At 40.5% G+C, this 15,432-nt stretch overlaps 1 protein-coding gene across 9 annotated transcripts in view; it reads right to left on the reverse strand.

Annotated features, from left to right (window-relative positions):
• Positions 1-11,000, reverse strand: part of ptprfa (protein tyrosine phosphatase receptor type Fa) — a 562,000-nt gene extending 551,000 nt beyond the window's left edge. For 7 of the 9 annotated variants that reach the window (XM_020620921.1, XM_020620919.1, XM_020620918.1 and 4 more), the window contains exon 1: positions 9,803-10,998. The gene's annotated coding sequence lies outside the window, so the exon portion shown is untranslated. Of the gene's footprint in view, positions 1-9,802 lie in introns of all 9 variants that reach the window. The other 2 variants (XM_020620922.1, XM_020620923.1) reach the window with 2 other exon arrangements.
• Between the last annotated feature and the right edge of the window lie 4,432 nt (positions 11,001-15,432).

Raw genomic sequence — 15,432 nt, forward strand, 5'->3', positions numbered from 1 at the left:
GGAGGAGCTGGAGGAAGTGTCTGGAGAGAGGTCTGGGCATCTTTGCTTAGACTGCTGCCCCCGTGACCCGGCCCCGGATAAGCAGAAAAAAATGGATGGATGGATGGACACTGGTTGTCTACCAGAAGTCCATGAGGTGAATTTAATCTAAGAGACATTATGTTATTCTGTGAAATATGTTCATAATTGTTTTCTGAAGTTTAATGGAAAGCATAAATCTTCAGTGTTTGCTTTAAAGGCGTTCCAGCACTACCTAGAAAACAAGTGTGAGGGAAATGATGCAAAATAACGAGTACTGGCTTGTTATTCTTTAATCAGATGAACATAGGTATCACTGTCAATTCAAGACCGAATTGCCCTAATGCCGTGACAGTCTTGAACCTGCTGATGAGGGTTTTTTCATTCAGAGAGCATCCAGAGGCACATCCATGTCAAAGTTCCAACACTGGATTTTATTCATCCGTGACATCCAGCAGTTTGGAGCAGAGTAGCAGGGAGGCCTCACTTCATTTCTGTCTACTCTAAACTTTACACCTCATTTCCTTCACTGATTTTGAACATGGACACAACACTTTGGCTTTAATCAACCACAAAGTATATGTGGCATCAGCCCGCAGTTCCCCAATCAGCATTCTGCTCTCAGATCTTATTAAGTGATGCACTGCAGTAAATTACAGGCTTAAAATTCTGACAGGAAAGGAAGCAGGAGAAACGTGTGACTGAAGCACAAACAACCCACTGTAGGGTCGAGCAGTAAACTGAAATACAGTGCGTAAGAAAAGGACAGAGGAGTATGATCCAGCACAGCCTGTCAACTACCGGTCAAAATTAAATGAAAAGGGTTGGAATGAAACCTCAGCATCACTACTGATACATTACTTTTTTCTCGCTGACAGAGTTCAACAAAAGCAGCTTCAACAACTGTACTGTAACTCTAACACAGTCACACGCCACTGGAAAACTGAGCCTACTACTGAAAAAAAGCTATGATTCTATACTTTGTATATTTAAAATCAGTGTTTACTCTGTCTGCTTTATGGAGTGCCTGACAAGGAAGAAAAGACTGTGAGACAGTGGAAGACGAGGGGTGAGAATTCCTACTGGGAGCCAACAGGAGCTTCACGATTCTGTTCCAGAAGCAAACACAACTTTCAGATTCACATCTGTAACAACACAAATGACTAAAACTCCAGCTTTGCAACATAACCTTACAAGTGGTACAACTAATAGTTATTTATACTGTCTATTAATCTGCAATCTTTTTCAGTAATTCAGCTAATCATCTAGAAAATGTCAGAAAAACTACACCTATCACAATTCCCTAAAGCCCAAATAATCTGTTCAGTCCAGTAGTTAAAGATGCTCCATTTCCTAGCACAAAAGAGAAACAATGCAAATACTCATATTTGAGAGGTTAGAATTGGAAATCTTTTGACATTTTTCCTTAAAAAGTGACTACAAATAGGCTGAGTTGGTGTGATTTTTTTGGCTGATTAATTGATTAATCATTGGAGCTACACACCTTGCTGTATGGTATAACACAGTTGACAAATTTAGATTAATAACTTTTTTTTTTTTTACAAAACGTGATGTAATATTATGTAATATTTCAGTTATTATGTTGTTAATAAAGTGTGTTTGATTTCTAATAGACAAACTAACCATATTCCACCATGTTTCTACTAATTCCTGAGACAACCTCCTTTTCTATTATGTAAAATGGCCAAAGGTATTATGTCACATTTCTATCAAAGCCTTCATACTTAAATCGGCTTCATCTTAATCAGAATAATCTCCCATTATGTGCAGACACCTCCTTTTGGAAAGAAGTGGAATTACCGTGTCATGGTTGTACGCCTCTGCTGACCACCAAAATATAATCAGTTCATCTTTGAGGCCAGGTTGATGTTTGTGCCAAATTTGAAGAAATCACCTCAAGACTCTCTGCTACTGAACACTCCCTCAGCACATTGTGTCCCTCGCTACCGTCCAGTTTCAACCACCAACACATGCAAGCAGGATGCTATCAAAAATAACACAGGCCAAACACCTGCTCATTTGTGACATCAGCCAACCATTGTGTCAGAGTGAAGAGATCCCAGGTGTGCCAGTACTGACAGGGCCCTTGCTCTGCAGGTGAGATGAAATACATTGGCTGCCACACTTTGCTTGAACAGCAAACAATAGTTTTGTGGGTCCCACTCCTTTGTTAGAATGAAAGGAGGCGAGCTGGACTGTCCTGCAGATAAGTCAATCAGCCCACAAACAATACCGCAACATGCAAGAAGCCAATCGAATGCTCCCGTTCAATCATATCCACAGGAAACAATATAAAGCTGTTGTTATTCACTCAGCTTTCTGCTCTGCAGAGGCCCAGTCAAAAACTACAGACTATCACAGAATGGATTTACGGAAATAAAACTATGTGCCCATCATCATCAAGCTATAAGTGTGTAGAATGCATGTGTTTGGTTATAATATAACCAATAAACCCATTATGTTCACACTCATGCAGTTACATACATTCAGACCTGGGGGCAGAGTGACCTGTTGTACTGTGAGCAGCCCCACTGAAGCAGTTGGGGGCACCTCACCAGTCATTATAAGGAGGGTAAGAACAGTTTTTGACTTGAGTCTACCTGTGGTAGGACATAGTGCTGAAAGTCTTTCCCCACACAGATTCATTGTGCAGCTGCCAAACCTGTGAAGAGCAATCCTGTCTAACCTTTGGGCCACCACTGTCCTGTCTGGTCTTACATGGTCATATTCCCCCCTGGAACTGCAGCTAATAATTCATTAAATGATCAACTAATTGATTTTTGATTGAGTGATCAATTAATCACTTGTGAATCAGTAATTTCTATAAAATATCAAAAGGTATGAAACAATGTCATCAAGGCGCTTGTTTCCCAAAACAGACCTAATCACCAGACAGAATGCTGATACGGGACAATTCTGTAATACGATGGATTAGGATCAATTATATTTTATACTTTTTTCAGCAGTATCTGCATGTGGCATCCAAGGAATGTGGTTAGAAAAAGGCAACATTAACTTCATTGGCCAAGTATGCTACACACAAGGAATTTGTTTCCGGTACAGAACCGAGGCAGCCATTCTATGGTGCCAACTCAACCGATGGTTGGAGCCATCTGAGACAACTTGGTGGTTCAGTGTCTTGCCCAAGGACACTTTGACATGTGGACTGCAGGCACTGAGATTTTAACCTCTGGTTGGAAGACAACTGCTCTACCCACCAAACCACAGTCACCCCCAAAGCTGTGACAGAACATGAACTCAGAATATCTGCATGGAGGTCAGATGCACTACTAGCCCCAGTTTGTGCTTCTCAAGTATCAGCACATTTTCAAGTCACAGATGGGCTTTTGTAGAAACTGATGGTTATTTATTAACTTTTTCCTATCACTTCTGACTTCCTATCAGGTAGCCGTTAGGCTGCCATCATTGTTCTGATCAGAAACAGAGGCACGACTTGGGAAACAGGATAAATATCTGTTAATCATTCAGGAGAAATATTTTTTATAAATCCATAAAGAACCTGGGGATTCAGGAAATACCTTCAGAATAATGCATTGTTTTTAATCAACCTTCTGAGAATTTCTAACACCAGTTAATTACCTTTAAGAGAAACTGATGTTTACTTCTGTGAAAGGAATGCATGCAAATACACCAGGCACAAGCTGCAGCTAATATCCTACATGTGTATCCACCACCTCAGCCTCCATATGACGACTTTCCACCTCACGTCTTACAGGGAGCTGCGGCACTGGTGCTGCAAAATGGCCCTGTGAAAGTGGGCTGTCAAAGCCCAGGGATTTTCCATTTACACTGATGTAAAACCGAGAAAAGAATAAGATACTGAGAAGTGTTATTCTGGAACATGAAAATGTTTTTTATTTATTTTTGCTGGATCATTACCTTGAACAGTTCATCAAATCATCCAAATGTTTGTTGAGTAATTTTATTGATTAATTCACTAACTGGCTAATCGTTGCAGAATTGCTCCTCATACTCACATTCTGTATTTTTCTTGGGGATCTTAAGAGACTGGATTTGCATAGCAAATCATATATTATACACACTGTAGTTGTAGTCTGTAGTTATTTGACAGTGTACAGTGCACTGCAACCTGGTGAGATGGGATGATAGCAAGGAGCAGTTGTCTATGTTGCTGCAACACTTCTGATTAAGAAATATGCTTTTCTTTCAAGATTCCAGCAACAGGAAACACACCCAGATGTAATCTGATATCATGGTGAAAACTGTGGCTTCAGACGAATAAAAATAGAATGCTGAGCAGCTGTTCTGATTAACAACATGTTAACAAGAGGAAATGACAATAAAGTAATGTTTCCACTGAGGAATGACACACTGTGTCATGGTGAGCACCGCTCTGAGATGCTAAAAGAAAAACACTATCCTGAGTTGATTTTGGGTTCAGCCACAAGCACTGGTCCCAAAAATAATACTGCAGGTTTTAACCTCTGCAAAGCCAAACATCTCAACATTTTATGTAAATGCTATAGCTTTTTTCAACAAAATATTGTAGATGTAAAATTGAACTATAATTTTGGATTTGCATTGCCTCTTTCTCATTTTGGGATTTATTCAGAAACTGGTTTTTGGTGTGGTAAACTGTAATACAGATCAGCAGATTTTTGAAAGTATTCCCATAACAGTCAGCATGCTTTTAATTTGAAAATCAGAAAAAAAAACAATGAATGCCCAAATGAGTGTTTGTTTACTGAGGTTAGCTGCGCTTTGTGTTGATACCTGAGAAAAATAGAGCTCTTTGCTGAGCCTTGGGAGACCACAATGATCGAAGTGAGAACTGATCTGTCAATATCCACCTTATGTCTTATGTGTTTTGGGTACAGGATGTGTTAGCTCAGCAGAAAACATTTTGTTAATTTCTTTAAAAGCACAATAAACATGACAGCCTGACTGATACATCTGCAGGCCAACATCGGGTCATTACAGATGCAGTGTATTGGCACTGATATGTACAGAGAGATAACAAATGAAAGGAAAACCAAACATAAAGTGTCTCAGTAAGATGCTAGGCCACCACATGTTACCAGAACAGCTTCAGTGCACCTTGGCATTGACTCTCCACATCTGTGAACTCTACTGGAGGGATGAACACCGTTCTTCCAACAGATGTTCCCTCATGTGGTGTTTTGATGATGGTGGTGGAGACGCTGTCTAACACGTCGCTGCAACATCTCCCATAACTGTTCAACTGGCCTGAGACCTGGTGACTGGGAAGGCCACAGCATCATTCACATCATGTGGTCATCCTCATCAGACTATTCAGTGACCCCTTGTGCCCTTTGGATGGGGGGGCACTGTCATCCTGGAAGAGACTACTCCCATCAGGATAGAAATGTTTTATCATCTTGTCCCAACGTACAGACTGGAATCCAGATGAAAATGCTGTATATACAGAAAGTCAAAATAGCACAGCCCTCTCCACCCATGTGTTTTCATGCTTGTTCATCCCTGAAATTATACACAATTTATCAAAGTGGAGAGGATGGCTGAGTGTGAGCAGAGATGGATGGGAGCTAGCCCACATACAGCTGTGATACTAGTAGACGGAGCCTTACATGAAATTGTGAGACAAGACAAAACAAAGAAAGACACTTCTGTAGTCCTATTCAGTGAGCTGCCTGCAGTCAGTCAATTATAAATCATGTTATAAACATGACACATCCTACTGGTACAGGAGGTCAGAATTCTAAAAGTCTGAAAGAAATCTGAAACCAAGATACACATTAGTACTATCTGTACTCTTTAATGACTTACTTGACTTTTAAATGAAGCTTAAAGAATGCGTGCAAACATACTGTATGTGGATCATTGATCAGTGCACTTTAGAGGATTATTTCATAATTAAAACAAATCATTTTCCTCTCCTAATTCTAGTGGTGTATAGACACACAGACAGCTTTGTTATTTGGTATTTTGGTATTTCTTTTATTTGATGTTTTTAGATTTCTGTCTCTGCCCCCACTTCAATGCAGCGATAGTGGATGGAGTATTATTCATTGTCCATTTTGCATGTTATTACCCCATTTAATGACCTTTATCAGTTGTCATCATACCAATTTTATGCTTCAGTTGGGTCAAACTGCACATACCAGTAGTCCAGAAGCAGAAGCAACAAGTCCTCCAACCTATATGGCCCTTTCATATGAACCATAGGAGCATTCCTATGATAGCAGGCGGAATGTCAACAATTCCACCAACACTAATGACAACGTACGTTACTCTGCTAAGCTTTATGGACTTTTGTCACCAGGGAACGAGCCATGAACACACGGCTAGCTAGCAGAACTCCGCTATCCCTGAAACACATCATAAATATGCCATTATGATTATGAAAAGGTTTCATTACATTTTGCCACACAAGCTATTGGTTAGGTTTAGGAAAAAACTACTTGCTTACACTTAGGAACAAAAGCAGTTGAAGAACACAAGCCACACACTAGACTTGAACCCTTCTCACTGGAGGGGGAAGTCCTGTGTAGGGTACTTATCCAACCACACCAACCTCCACCTAACCTAGCATTCATGGTGTGCTTTTATATACTACAGCACCTTACTTACTCCTTTCTTTATGCTATTTATGGTCGCTAGATGTCACCAAGCTATAACACGTTAACAGCTGGCCATAGTAAACCTCTGGCATAAATAACATATAAGGACAGTCTCACCAGAAAGTCCATATCATCAAAGTGTGTTTTAATTAGGCAGCTCTTAGCAGTCATAGTAACTATGACAGGAACAGTGACATTGCTTAAAGAAAGACTATGGGTAAATCCCAATTCCTTTAGTTGCATCCACATTTCCCTCACTCATTTATTTTCCTTGTGTCATTGTCCTGCCTATATAAGATCAGCAAAAAATTTGGGCTGCCCCCAAATAGTCGAATTGTTGAGTCATTAGTCAAGAGACCTGTCAGTTGACCATGGGTCCAGTTTGTTCCCCCATCTCCATTAAAATGCAATGCACAGCTGTTTACCGACTGTTTCTGCAACATGCATCTGTCAGAACAGGACTAGGAAGCTAACAAAAATGTGCAGGGAAAACTTTTCAGTGAGGAATTATAAATAAGAGGAATTGTTTGCAGTGCATGCTGGCACACATCAAATGCACAGTAACAAGTACTGTGGTTAACTAACGGGAGAAGTTTACGCTTTTTGGTAAACTAGGCTATAGCCATGTTTCAGAAAAAAACTGTCTATAAGAGCATTGTTTCAACAGAAATACATGTGTGCTGTCCATCCCATTATTTTGACAAATCCATATTGCAGCCCAACACTATCCCTATAAATCCATTTGTATCATATTTGCTACATGGGTTTCTGAGCAAAAAAATTGCCAAAAATGCCCTATGTATCAAATGTGATACAAAAAAATAAAAATAATCTTAATAATATGGCACATTTATTCCTATATGCCTGGACTGTCTGTTTATGCATAAATGGCATATAAAAATCTTGAAACTTGACTCTTGAATTTTCTTTTGGATTTTGTTAAAAGGTTTAATAAACATCTCAGTTCCAAAATATTAGAATGTTCTGGTTATTTTTTGATGTGTCAGGCTTTACAGGGTTAAGTATGGTCAATTTAAATAGGTCACAGTTTAACTGTTGCATCATATCCACCTGTCTGTGGTTGATTTTTAAATGCTCAGAAACATGTTCCTGTCACTTTTTTGCAGTTAAATACAGATGTTGAGGTGGTCGAAATCATCTTCATGCCAGTTGATTTTCTGATAGTCTGGGCTATTTAAAAAAGATGAATGGTCGAGCATTTGCACAGCCCTAGTTTAATGGACATTTGATACGCTTTCCTATGTTTACAGAAGGCCATGGGAAAATGTGAAGAAAGAGGAATCAAGGAAGCGTTTTTAGAGACATGAGATGTCCTTTCCTCCAGTCCTTCATCTGAAGCATCCAATCACCAACTGATTTCTGATACATTGGCATCAATCCACAAAATACGTGCATGAAGGATTCTATGTATCCCCACTCATGAACAAGAGCAGTTGTGTCCCAGTTTTTGGTTATGTTTTTAAAAGTTTTTAGGTGATGGTACACAGTAAACACATCACAGCAAACTTCCAATCACATCCTGTATTGAGATGGGGGCAGACATCTCAGAGATAATATCCCAAAAGCTGGACAGATGAAACCAAAACTGCCTGGTTAGAATTGACCCATGATCCAAACAGAACAGGTTTGAATAGTTGGTGTTGGTCAAAATTATTGGTGTTCCGATGTATGTGAAAGAGCCTTGGCAGTGTGATGCAGCCTTCATTAAGATGAGCAGAGCAGCATACAGACACACACACACACACACACACACACACAGCTTTATATCATACATTCACAGTGCTGGCATTCAGCTGATGCACTTATCAAGGTGAATGAACAGCACAGAACAGAGCGCATCCTCACCAGCTGCTCTCTGTCTGCGTCTTGCTTCCGGGACTCCACCTCCTTTCCATCCTCCCTGCCCTCACTGTCCCCCCTTCCATCTGTTGCACAGTGCCTACCTCACTCCATCCTGCCTAATTAAAGCTCTGTCAAATCCAGGTGAATTTACAGCCAATTATCACAATATCACTTAAAGGCATGCACTCTTATACCTCTTCTTCTTCGTCCTCTTCATCTGCCTTGTTTAATGTCAACCATTTTTAGTTTTGTATCAAAATGAGCAGGACAGCTTGCTATTTTTGATTTAGAAACTGCCAAACAAATGAAGCAGGCTGATACTGTATGTTGTGCAGTAATTTCTAATATGCATTCAAACACATGGGCTGCCACATAAACAAACCAACAGAGCTGGGACTGAAGGAGAATACTGAAACCCTTGAGCAGTAACTACACTACACCTACGTTTGACAGAAGAGCAACGCACATAGCTTAATGCATTCCAGAATAGCTAGCAAACCTCAAGTCGCACTACAAGCAAAAACAAATACATCAAACCAGTGTTTGTTGGAAGTGATGTTACAAATGAAAATAAAGGTCACGCGGATCGCGCACTGCCTGAACAGATGCTGAAACTTGTCTTATCAAAGGCAAGTCATTAAACTAATAAATGAAGAAAATCATGCATATAGTACTGTGCTGCACAGCTTTGATGCAGAAATCCCAAGTCATATGAAATGACACGCGGTAGTCATCTGACGCGCACAGCACAAGTGTGCCATTATGCTTGTACAGAGAGATGCTTTTACCAAAGTGCGTTTAAAATCTGCATAACTAATAAATCACTGGCCATCATAGGAGCACAGAATGACACAAACTGGGCCAAGCGGATTTTCTTGCTGGTCGTGACAAACACTTTAAATGTACTTGTGACGTACTTCATGCAAAGCACATTTCAGTAAAATAGATTACAGGCTGCATTTTACAAGCCTTTGTGACATAATTCATTCATAACTTTTTTCTTACAATTTGTATTTGGGGAATTATATGATTAACTGGGCGCAATTAAATGTTAATAAGTTATAATAAAATCATTCCCTGGATGTACAAGATTTTCCGCACAGTTAATTCATGTATGCATTTTACTTATTTTGACCAGCTCTGGGTGTCATGTTCTGTCAGTGCAAGCTGCAATGTCATATGAAAGTGAGTGTTGACAGACTTGTGTGAATATGCAATTCAGCCTTGCATGCAGCGTGTCCAGACTGCAGGACGCACGGATGTCCCCGCACACTTGACACAACAAAAGCAGTGATAAAAATGATGTTAGAACTCACCATTTTCTAGGGTTTCCTTGACGTTTGCATTTCGTAAAATATTCTAGAGACTACAGACAAGAAGAGCAGAGCGGTGTCCAGATAAGACAGTTTAGGAGAGTCTCCCCCAGTTCTGCAACACTCGCTCTAATTCCCCGAGCTGATTCGGTAGGAAGGTCGGTAAATGCACCGTGAGGAGCGTCAGGTAAATCCTTTGCTCAGATGCTGGCACTGGGCTGCTGGCAGTTGTGACTCTCTCAGTGTTAGGGTTCCCGGTAAGACAGCGACATCCGTCAGCTCGCTGGCCGTCCGCGGCGGCTCCTCTCTGACAGAGCAATGTCCCAAACACTGTCCATAGACACCTTCGAGAAATGTCGGCCGCGCTCGGCTGCTCCCGGAGCCACTATAGTGTAGTATAGGTTGTCAATGACGTCTAAGCTTTTGCATCATATAGCCGAGCTTGTTCTCCAATCCGTGGAAAATTATGCCAATTTTTATGGAGAGAAAAAAGCCTAATGCAAATCGAGACGAGGATGCAACGCAGGCTCAGACCGTTCCCTCAGGAAAAGACTTCTCACAGCTCTGACTTTGCAAAACAAATCTTGGGATATGTTTTTATACAGTTTTAAATGAGAGACAGGATCCTCCCCAGAGACTAACAATGCATTTTCCCAAGCCACTGCTCTGACTCAGGGAGAGAAGGTGCAGCTCCACGCAGCCCTTCCCTGTGTTCACTTGCTGAACAGTCGCCACACCAGGACGCTACAGTCCAGTCCATCGCCTCACTGGGTTAGTGGACTTTTAAATAACCACTAAATTACGTTGGACTTCTTTAATTGTCAAAATGGGAAGCACTTCATGGTGGGCATACAGGACAGCTTCCTATTGGCGATAGTCTGCTCCACTGGACCCATGCCTTTTCAGCCTAAAGGACAATGTCTTTGCACCAGTGCACCAGACGATATCAAGGAGAGGGTAAAAGAGGACCTACTGGGTGGGCAAAATAATTAAACCCCGCCGCAGCTATAAAAACACAGCATGCCTCACTTTTTGCACAGCCTGATGATTGAATGATTCATAGCTATGACTGTTTTCCGAGAAAAATAATTACAGTATATGGCAAATCAAAAAAGTAATTGTAACAAAATGGGTGCATTTTTCAGGCCTTCTCATGTTTTTGTTTTGTAGTAAAAATGTCATAATCATTTATGTGCTATTAAAACTAACCATACTGTATGTGTATAACATCTAATCTGTTACTTATCTATTACTTTGTAATATAAAATATTTTTAGATCTTGTAACATTCCTACATTCAGAGATCAGCAGTGGACAAGATGAGTAAGAACCCAGCCCTAAGACATCACAGCTTCTTTCTGGCAGCCGAAATAAAAACAAGAAACTGTAAAGGCACCAGTGGTTTGAGAAAATCCTAAGACTGCTGAGACAGAGAGAGATGAACTGCTTGGAATTTTGGAGAAGCCAATTAAAGGATTTTCCACAACTGAATCAGTTGGCCATGGGGAGTCTAGCTGTGTGGCTAGCTCTTGGAACGTAGAATGGTGGGGAAGGAGCCGGAGCCTGTGCAGGAGGTGGAGCGATCCCAGCTCTCTTCCATGGTGTTGCTGCTGCCCTCTGAAGAAGGATCCCACTTCCCAACTGCTGCTCTCCCACTTACCTGCAGTGTTATTAACTATTTCATTTGTTCAGTGATTTTGAATTAAAAATGTTAAACTACTGTTCAGTTTCCTGTACCCTGCATTTGGGTCCATCTGACAATGAGACTCAACTTACTGGAGTGATGACAAGATTAAAGTGTGAAGGGGAAAGGATACAAAGTTTGCCACTTCCAAAATGTCTACTTTGGACTGTTAAACACATTGATGATACACTAACTGCTGATGGTAGTTAAAAAATACATTTTGAAGTGTATAGATGCATCTGTTCAAGCAAATGCCTCAACTCATTGGCCAACAGTTCATTCAAAAGCAAGGAAGAGATCTTAAACATGCTGCTAATGCAACAAATTAGTTTTTCAAAAGTAAAACTGACCTTTCTTGAGTTGGCTCTGAACCCAACTAAGAATACCGTTTCATATCCTGAAAGGAAAACATAAGGGTCTGGCCCCCAGAATGAGCATGAACCAAAGACAGGCCTGGTAAAGGATCATCAGAGAAGACACCCAGCATCTGGTGATGTCTATGAATTACAGACTTTAAGCAGTCATGACATGCAAAGGATTAAATACTTTAATTACAGAGCATTTCTGTGTCCCAAACATTATAGTGCCCAGAAATGGGATGTTATGGTGGGGTCCCTCACCAGGGGGTGAGAGAGAATGAGGACTCAAAGTGCAATCTCAGGTGCTAGTAAGTAAGTGTCTTTATTGCAATATACATAGATGATAAGAGGACAAAGTCAACGGGTTAGGCGTGGTCCAAACCAGTGGAGGCTGAGTAGACCAGGACAGGCAGGTGAGTAGACAGGCGAGCAGCAGGAACCAGGATGACAGGTGAGTAGACAGTCGAGCAGCAGGAACCAGGATGACTGGTGAGTAGACAGGCGAGCAGCAGGAACCAGGAGGATCAGTGGACCAGGATGACAGGTGAGGATCAGTGGACCAGGATGACAGGTGAGGATCAGTGGACCAGGATGACAGGTGAGCAACAGGAACCAGGAGGATCAGTGGACCAGGATGACAGGTGAGTAGACAGGCGAGCAGCAGGAACCAGGATGACAGGTGAGTAGACAGGCGAGCAGCAGGAACCAGGAGGATCAGTGGATGGGAAGGTGAGCAGACAGCAGGTGAGATGACAGGTGAACAGCAGGAACAAGGAGGATCGCTGGAGGTAATCACAGTAGGGACCAGGAGGATCGCCAACTTATGTGGTCGCATCAAAACATGAAACAGATCACCAACTTGTGTGGCCGCATCAAAACAAAAAAAAAAAAGCTCACTGTTACTATCACCGTTTGCATCACCATTTCAGTGTCACCATTAACATAACATAACATCATAACCATAGGAATGTCAATATTAGTGTTACCATAACATCAACTTCACCGTGTCAGTGTCAATGATCTTGCGAAGATGGAGCGTCTGCCAGCGCGTTAAATAGGCACAGCTTAATCAGTGGGAATGAGCCTCAGCTGTGCACCAAACCCAGTGAGCGAATTAGCAGGTAATGCAGATCAGCTGCGTCGCCGATCCTGCAAGAGAGAAAGAGTGGGAAAGAGCATTAATAACGTAACATTCCTGTAATTTCTACATGATAAAACCCTTTAATAAAATCTGTGCATTTGAACCACATGTAATCTGAAATTGTGGAGTGCAGAAGCAAATGGATGAATGATGGGTCTTTGTCCCAGATTTTCTCTATTTATTTCAACTTGGCAGCATAATCTCTGATAATGTTACTGTAAAACTCAATATAATTAGGCTAACCATTAGACTGCTGAGTCTGATTTTTGTTAATGTATGCAAAATAAGCAAAGATACTAGTTTTATGACCCCAAACCTTCTAAAAAGGAAGTGCACTCTGTGTTGTTCATTGCATATGCACGATCTAGCTTTCGTTTCCTCTGTCAGTTTTGATGAATAATATGTATATTTCACAGTTGTTTTTGTTGAAAACTGAGTTACATAAGTCAGGAAAACAGTCATATAAACTGTGATGACACAAATAAACTGGGCATTACACATTAAAATCTCTAATCATAGAAGATCATTTTCCTAACGTTTACTCACTTAATCAATATCTCCTGGCTTAAGCATCATAGTTTAGACTTCCAAAAAAACTAGTCCAGCAGAATAATTATAAAAAGTTATTTATTAAAATTCATTTATACCATGAGATGACACAAACATTTTAATGGAACTTATTGTCTAAGGTCAGAGGTGTGATGGCAGAGTATGGTCTGTGAATTGGGGGTGGTTTGCAGGTGGCATGCCTAAAATCAAAATCTAATGTATTAATTAAAAATAATAGCTCCTCAGAATAAAATCGCTTCCAAAATGTCTACTTTGGACTTGTGGACACAACATATTTTAGGTCAAAATTAAGGTTTTTTTCATTGCAAGTTAAATAAATACAGTTGAAATTAAATATGCGTTTAGGACCCAACCAGAGTAGAAAGAATAAGAACACTCAATTCTCCTAATTCCCTAAAACCCTCCAGTTAATCCAAAATGCTGCAGCCAGAGTACAGTTAGGAGCTAACAAGAGAGATCATATTTCTCCCATTTTAGCTTCTCTCCACTGGCTCCCTGTAAAATCCAGAATAGTTTAAAATCCTTCTCCTAACATACAAAGCCCTTAATGACAAGGCTCCATCGTATCTTAAAAACCTCATAGAGCCTTATCATCCCAACAGAGCACTTCGCTCTCAGAGTGCACATCTACTTGCGGTTCCTAGAGTCCACAGAAGTAGAATGGGAGGCAGAGCCTTTAGCTATTAAGTTCCTCTCCTGTGGAACAGCTTCCAGTCTCAATCCATCATTTACATAAACTAAATGACAAAGATCATCACTGTCACTAACAATTTAGAACTAAAGAACAATTTAAACAATAGAAAGATGGTTCTTCTTCTGGGTATTCAAAACATAAGCAAGCAAAAATGGCATCACATTTTATCCAGCTGAGGATTTATCCTGATTTATACTGTAACTTTTAACAACTGTGAAGTTTGCAATAGAAATACTATCTGATACTGAGCAGCAAAAATTATGTTTATTTTATATTTTAAAATGTGAGTATTATATTATTACATTCTCACTGAATCTTTACAGGTCCCTCCAGCAGTTTGGAGAAATGATCTGGCCTGAATCTACAGGGATCTTATTACGGTGGCCTTGTCATGCAGGAGGAAGCTATTTAATCTATTTATTTAGGAGCTGCAGAGACGTTATGCTCTCACCATGCTGTTCTTCTTAGCCAACCTACCTGCCTCTTCCCTCAGCTGCATTTATTTGTGATGAGAGTCAAAGCTGAAGGAAATCTGTGGAGACCCATGGCTTAATGAAATAGTTTTGATTCTATGCCTGCAGTTAGCAGCCTGACAACCCTCTGTGGAAAATGAGGAAGTAAGGTTTAATATTGTAAAGAATGTTTTGGTGGGTCATGAGTTGTCAGGTCATCTTAAAGCAAGAAAAACTGTTATTAATCAGTCATGATCTCAAGTCTACATATGTAAAATATAGCCACTTAAGTGAGGTCAAGTACATGATTGTGACATAAAACAACTTTTAAAACACAAATCATCACATGTTAACAGAATTCACAACAGGCAGAAAGAAACACTAAAGTTCCCCAGGAATCAAACTAGTGATCGTGCTGTCACAAGGCATGGAATCCACATTAAAAGGAAGACATGAGCGGTACATATTAAAGCTGCAATAAGGATTCATTTAATATTAGCTAGTGCTAGCATAAGACTCTAGAATAAATTGCTTCCACTCCACCTAGCCCTCCCTCTCCCTGCTCGCTCCATTCTGCGTCACACAACCCTGCTTCACATCTATAGTAAACACACCACAACTGTATAACAGCGTCCACTACATCACAGGCGGACACAACACATTTACAGCCAGCACAGTATGTGAACAACCTCAGAGAAATGGGAGTTTGTCCTACACATGCACAGATATGTTTT

This window comes from Monopterus albus, unplaced genomic scaffold (genome assembly GCF_001952655.1).
Source record: "Monopterus albus unplaced genomic scaffold, M_albus_1.0 scaffold250.1, whole genome shotgun sequence".
In the NCBI taxonomy this organism is placed as follows: Eukaryota; Metazoa; Chordata; class Actinopteri; order Synbranchiformes; family Synbranchidae; genus Monopterus; species Monopterus albus.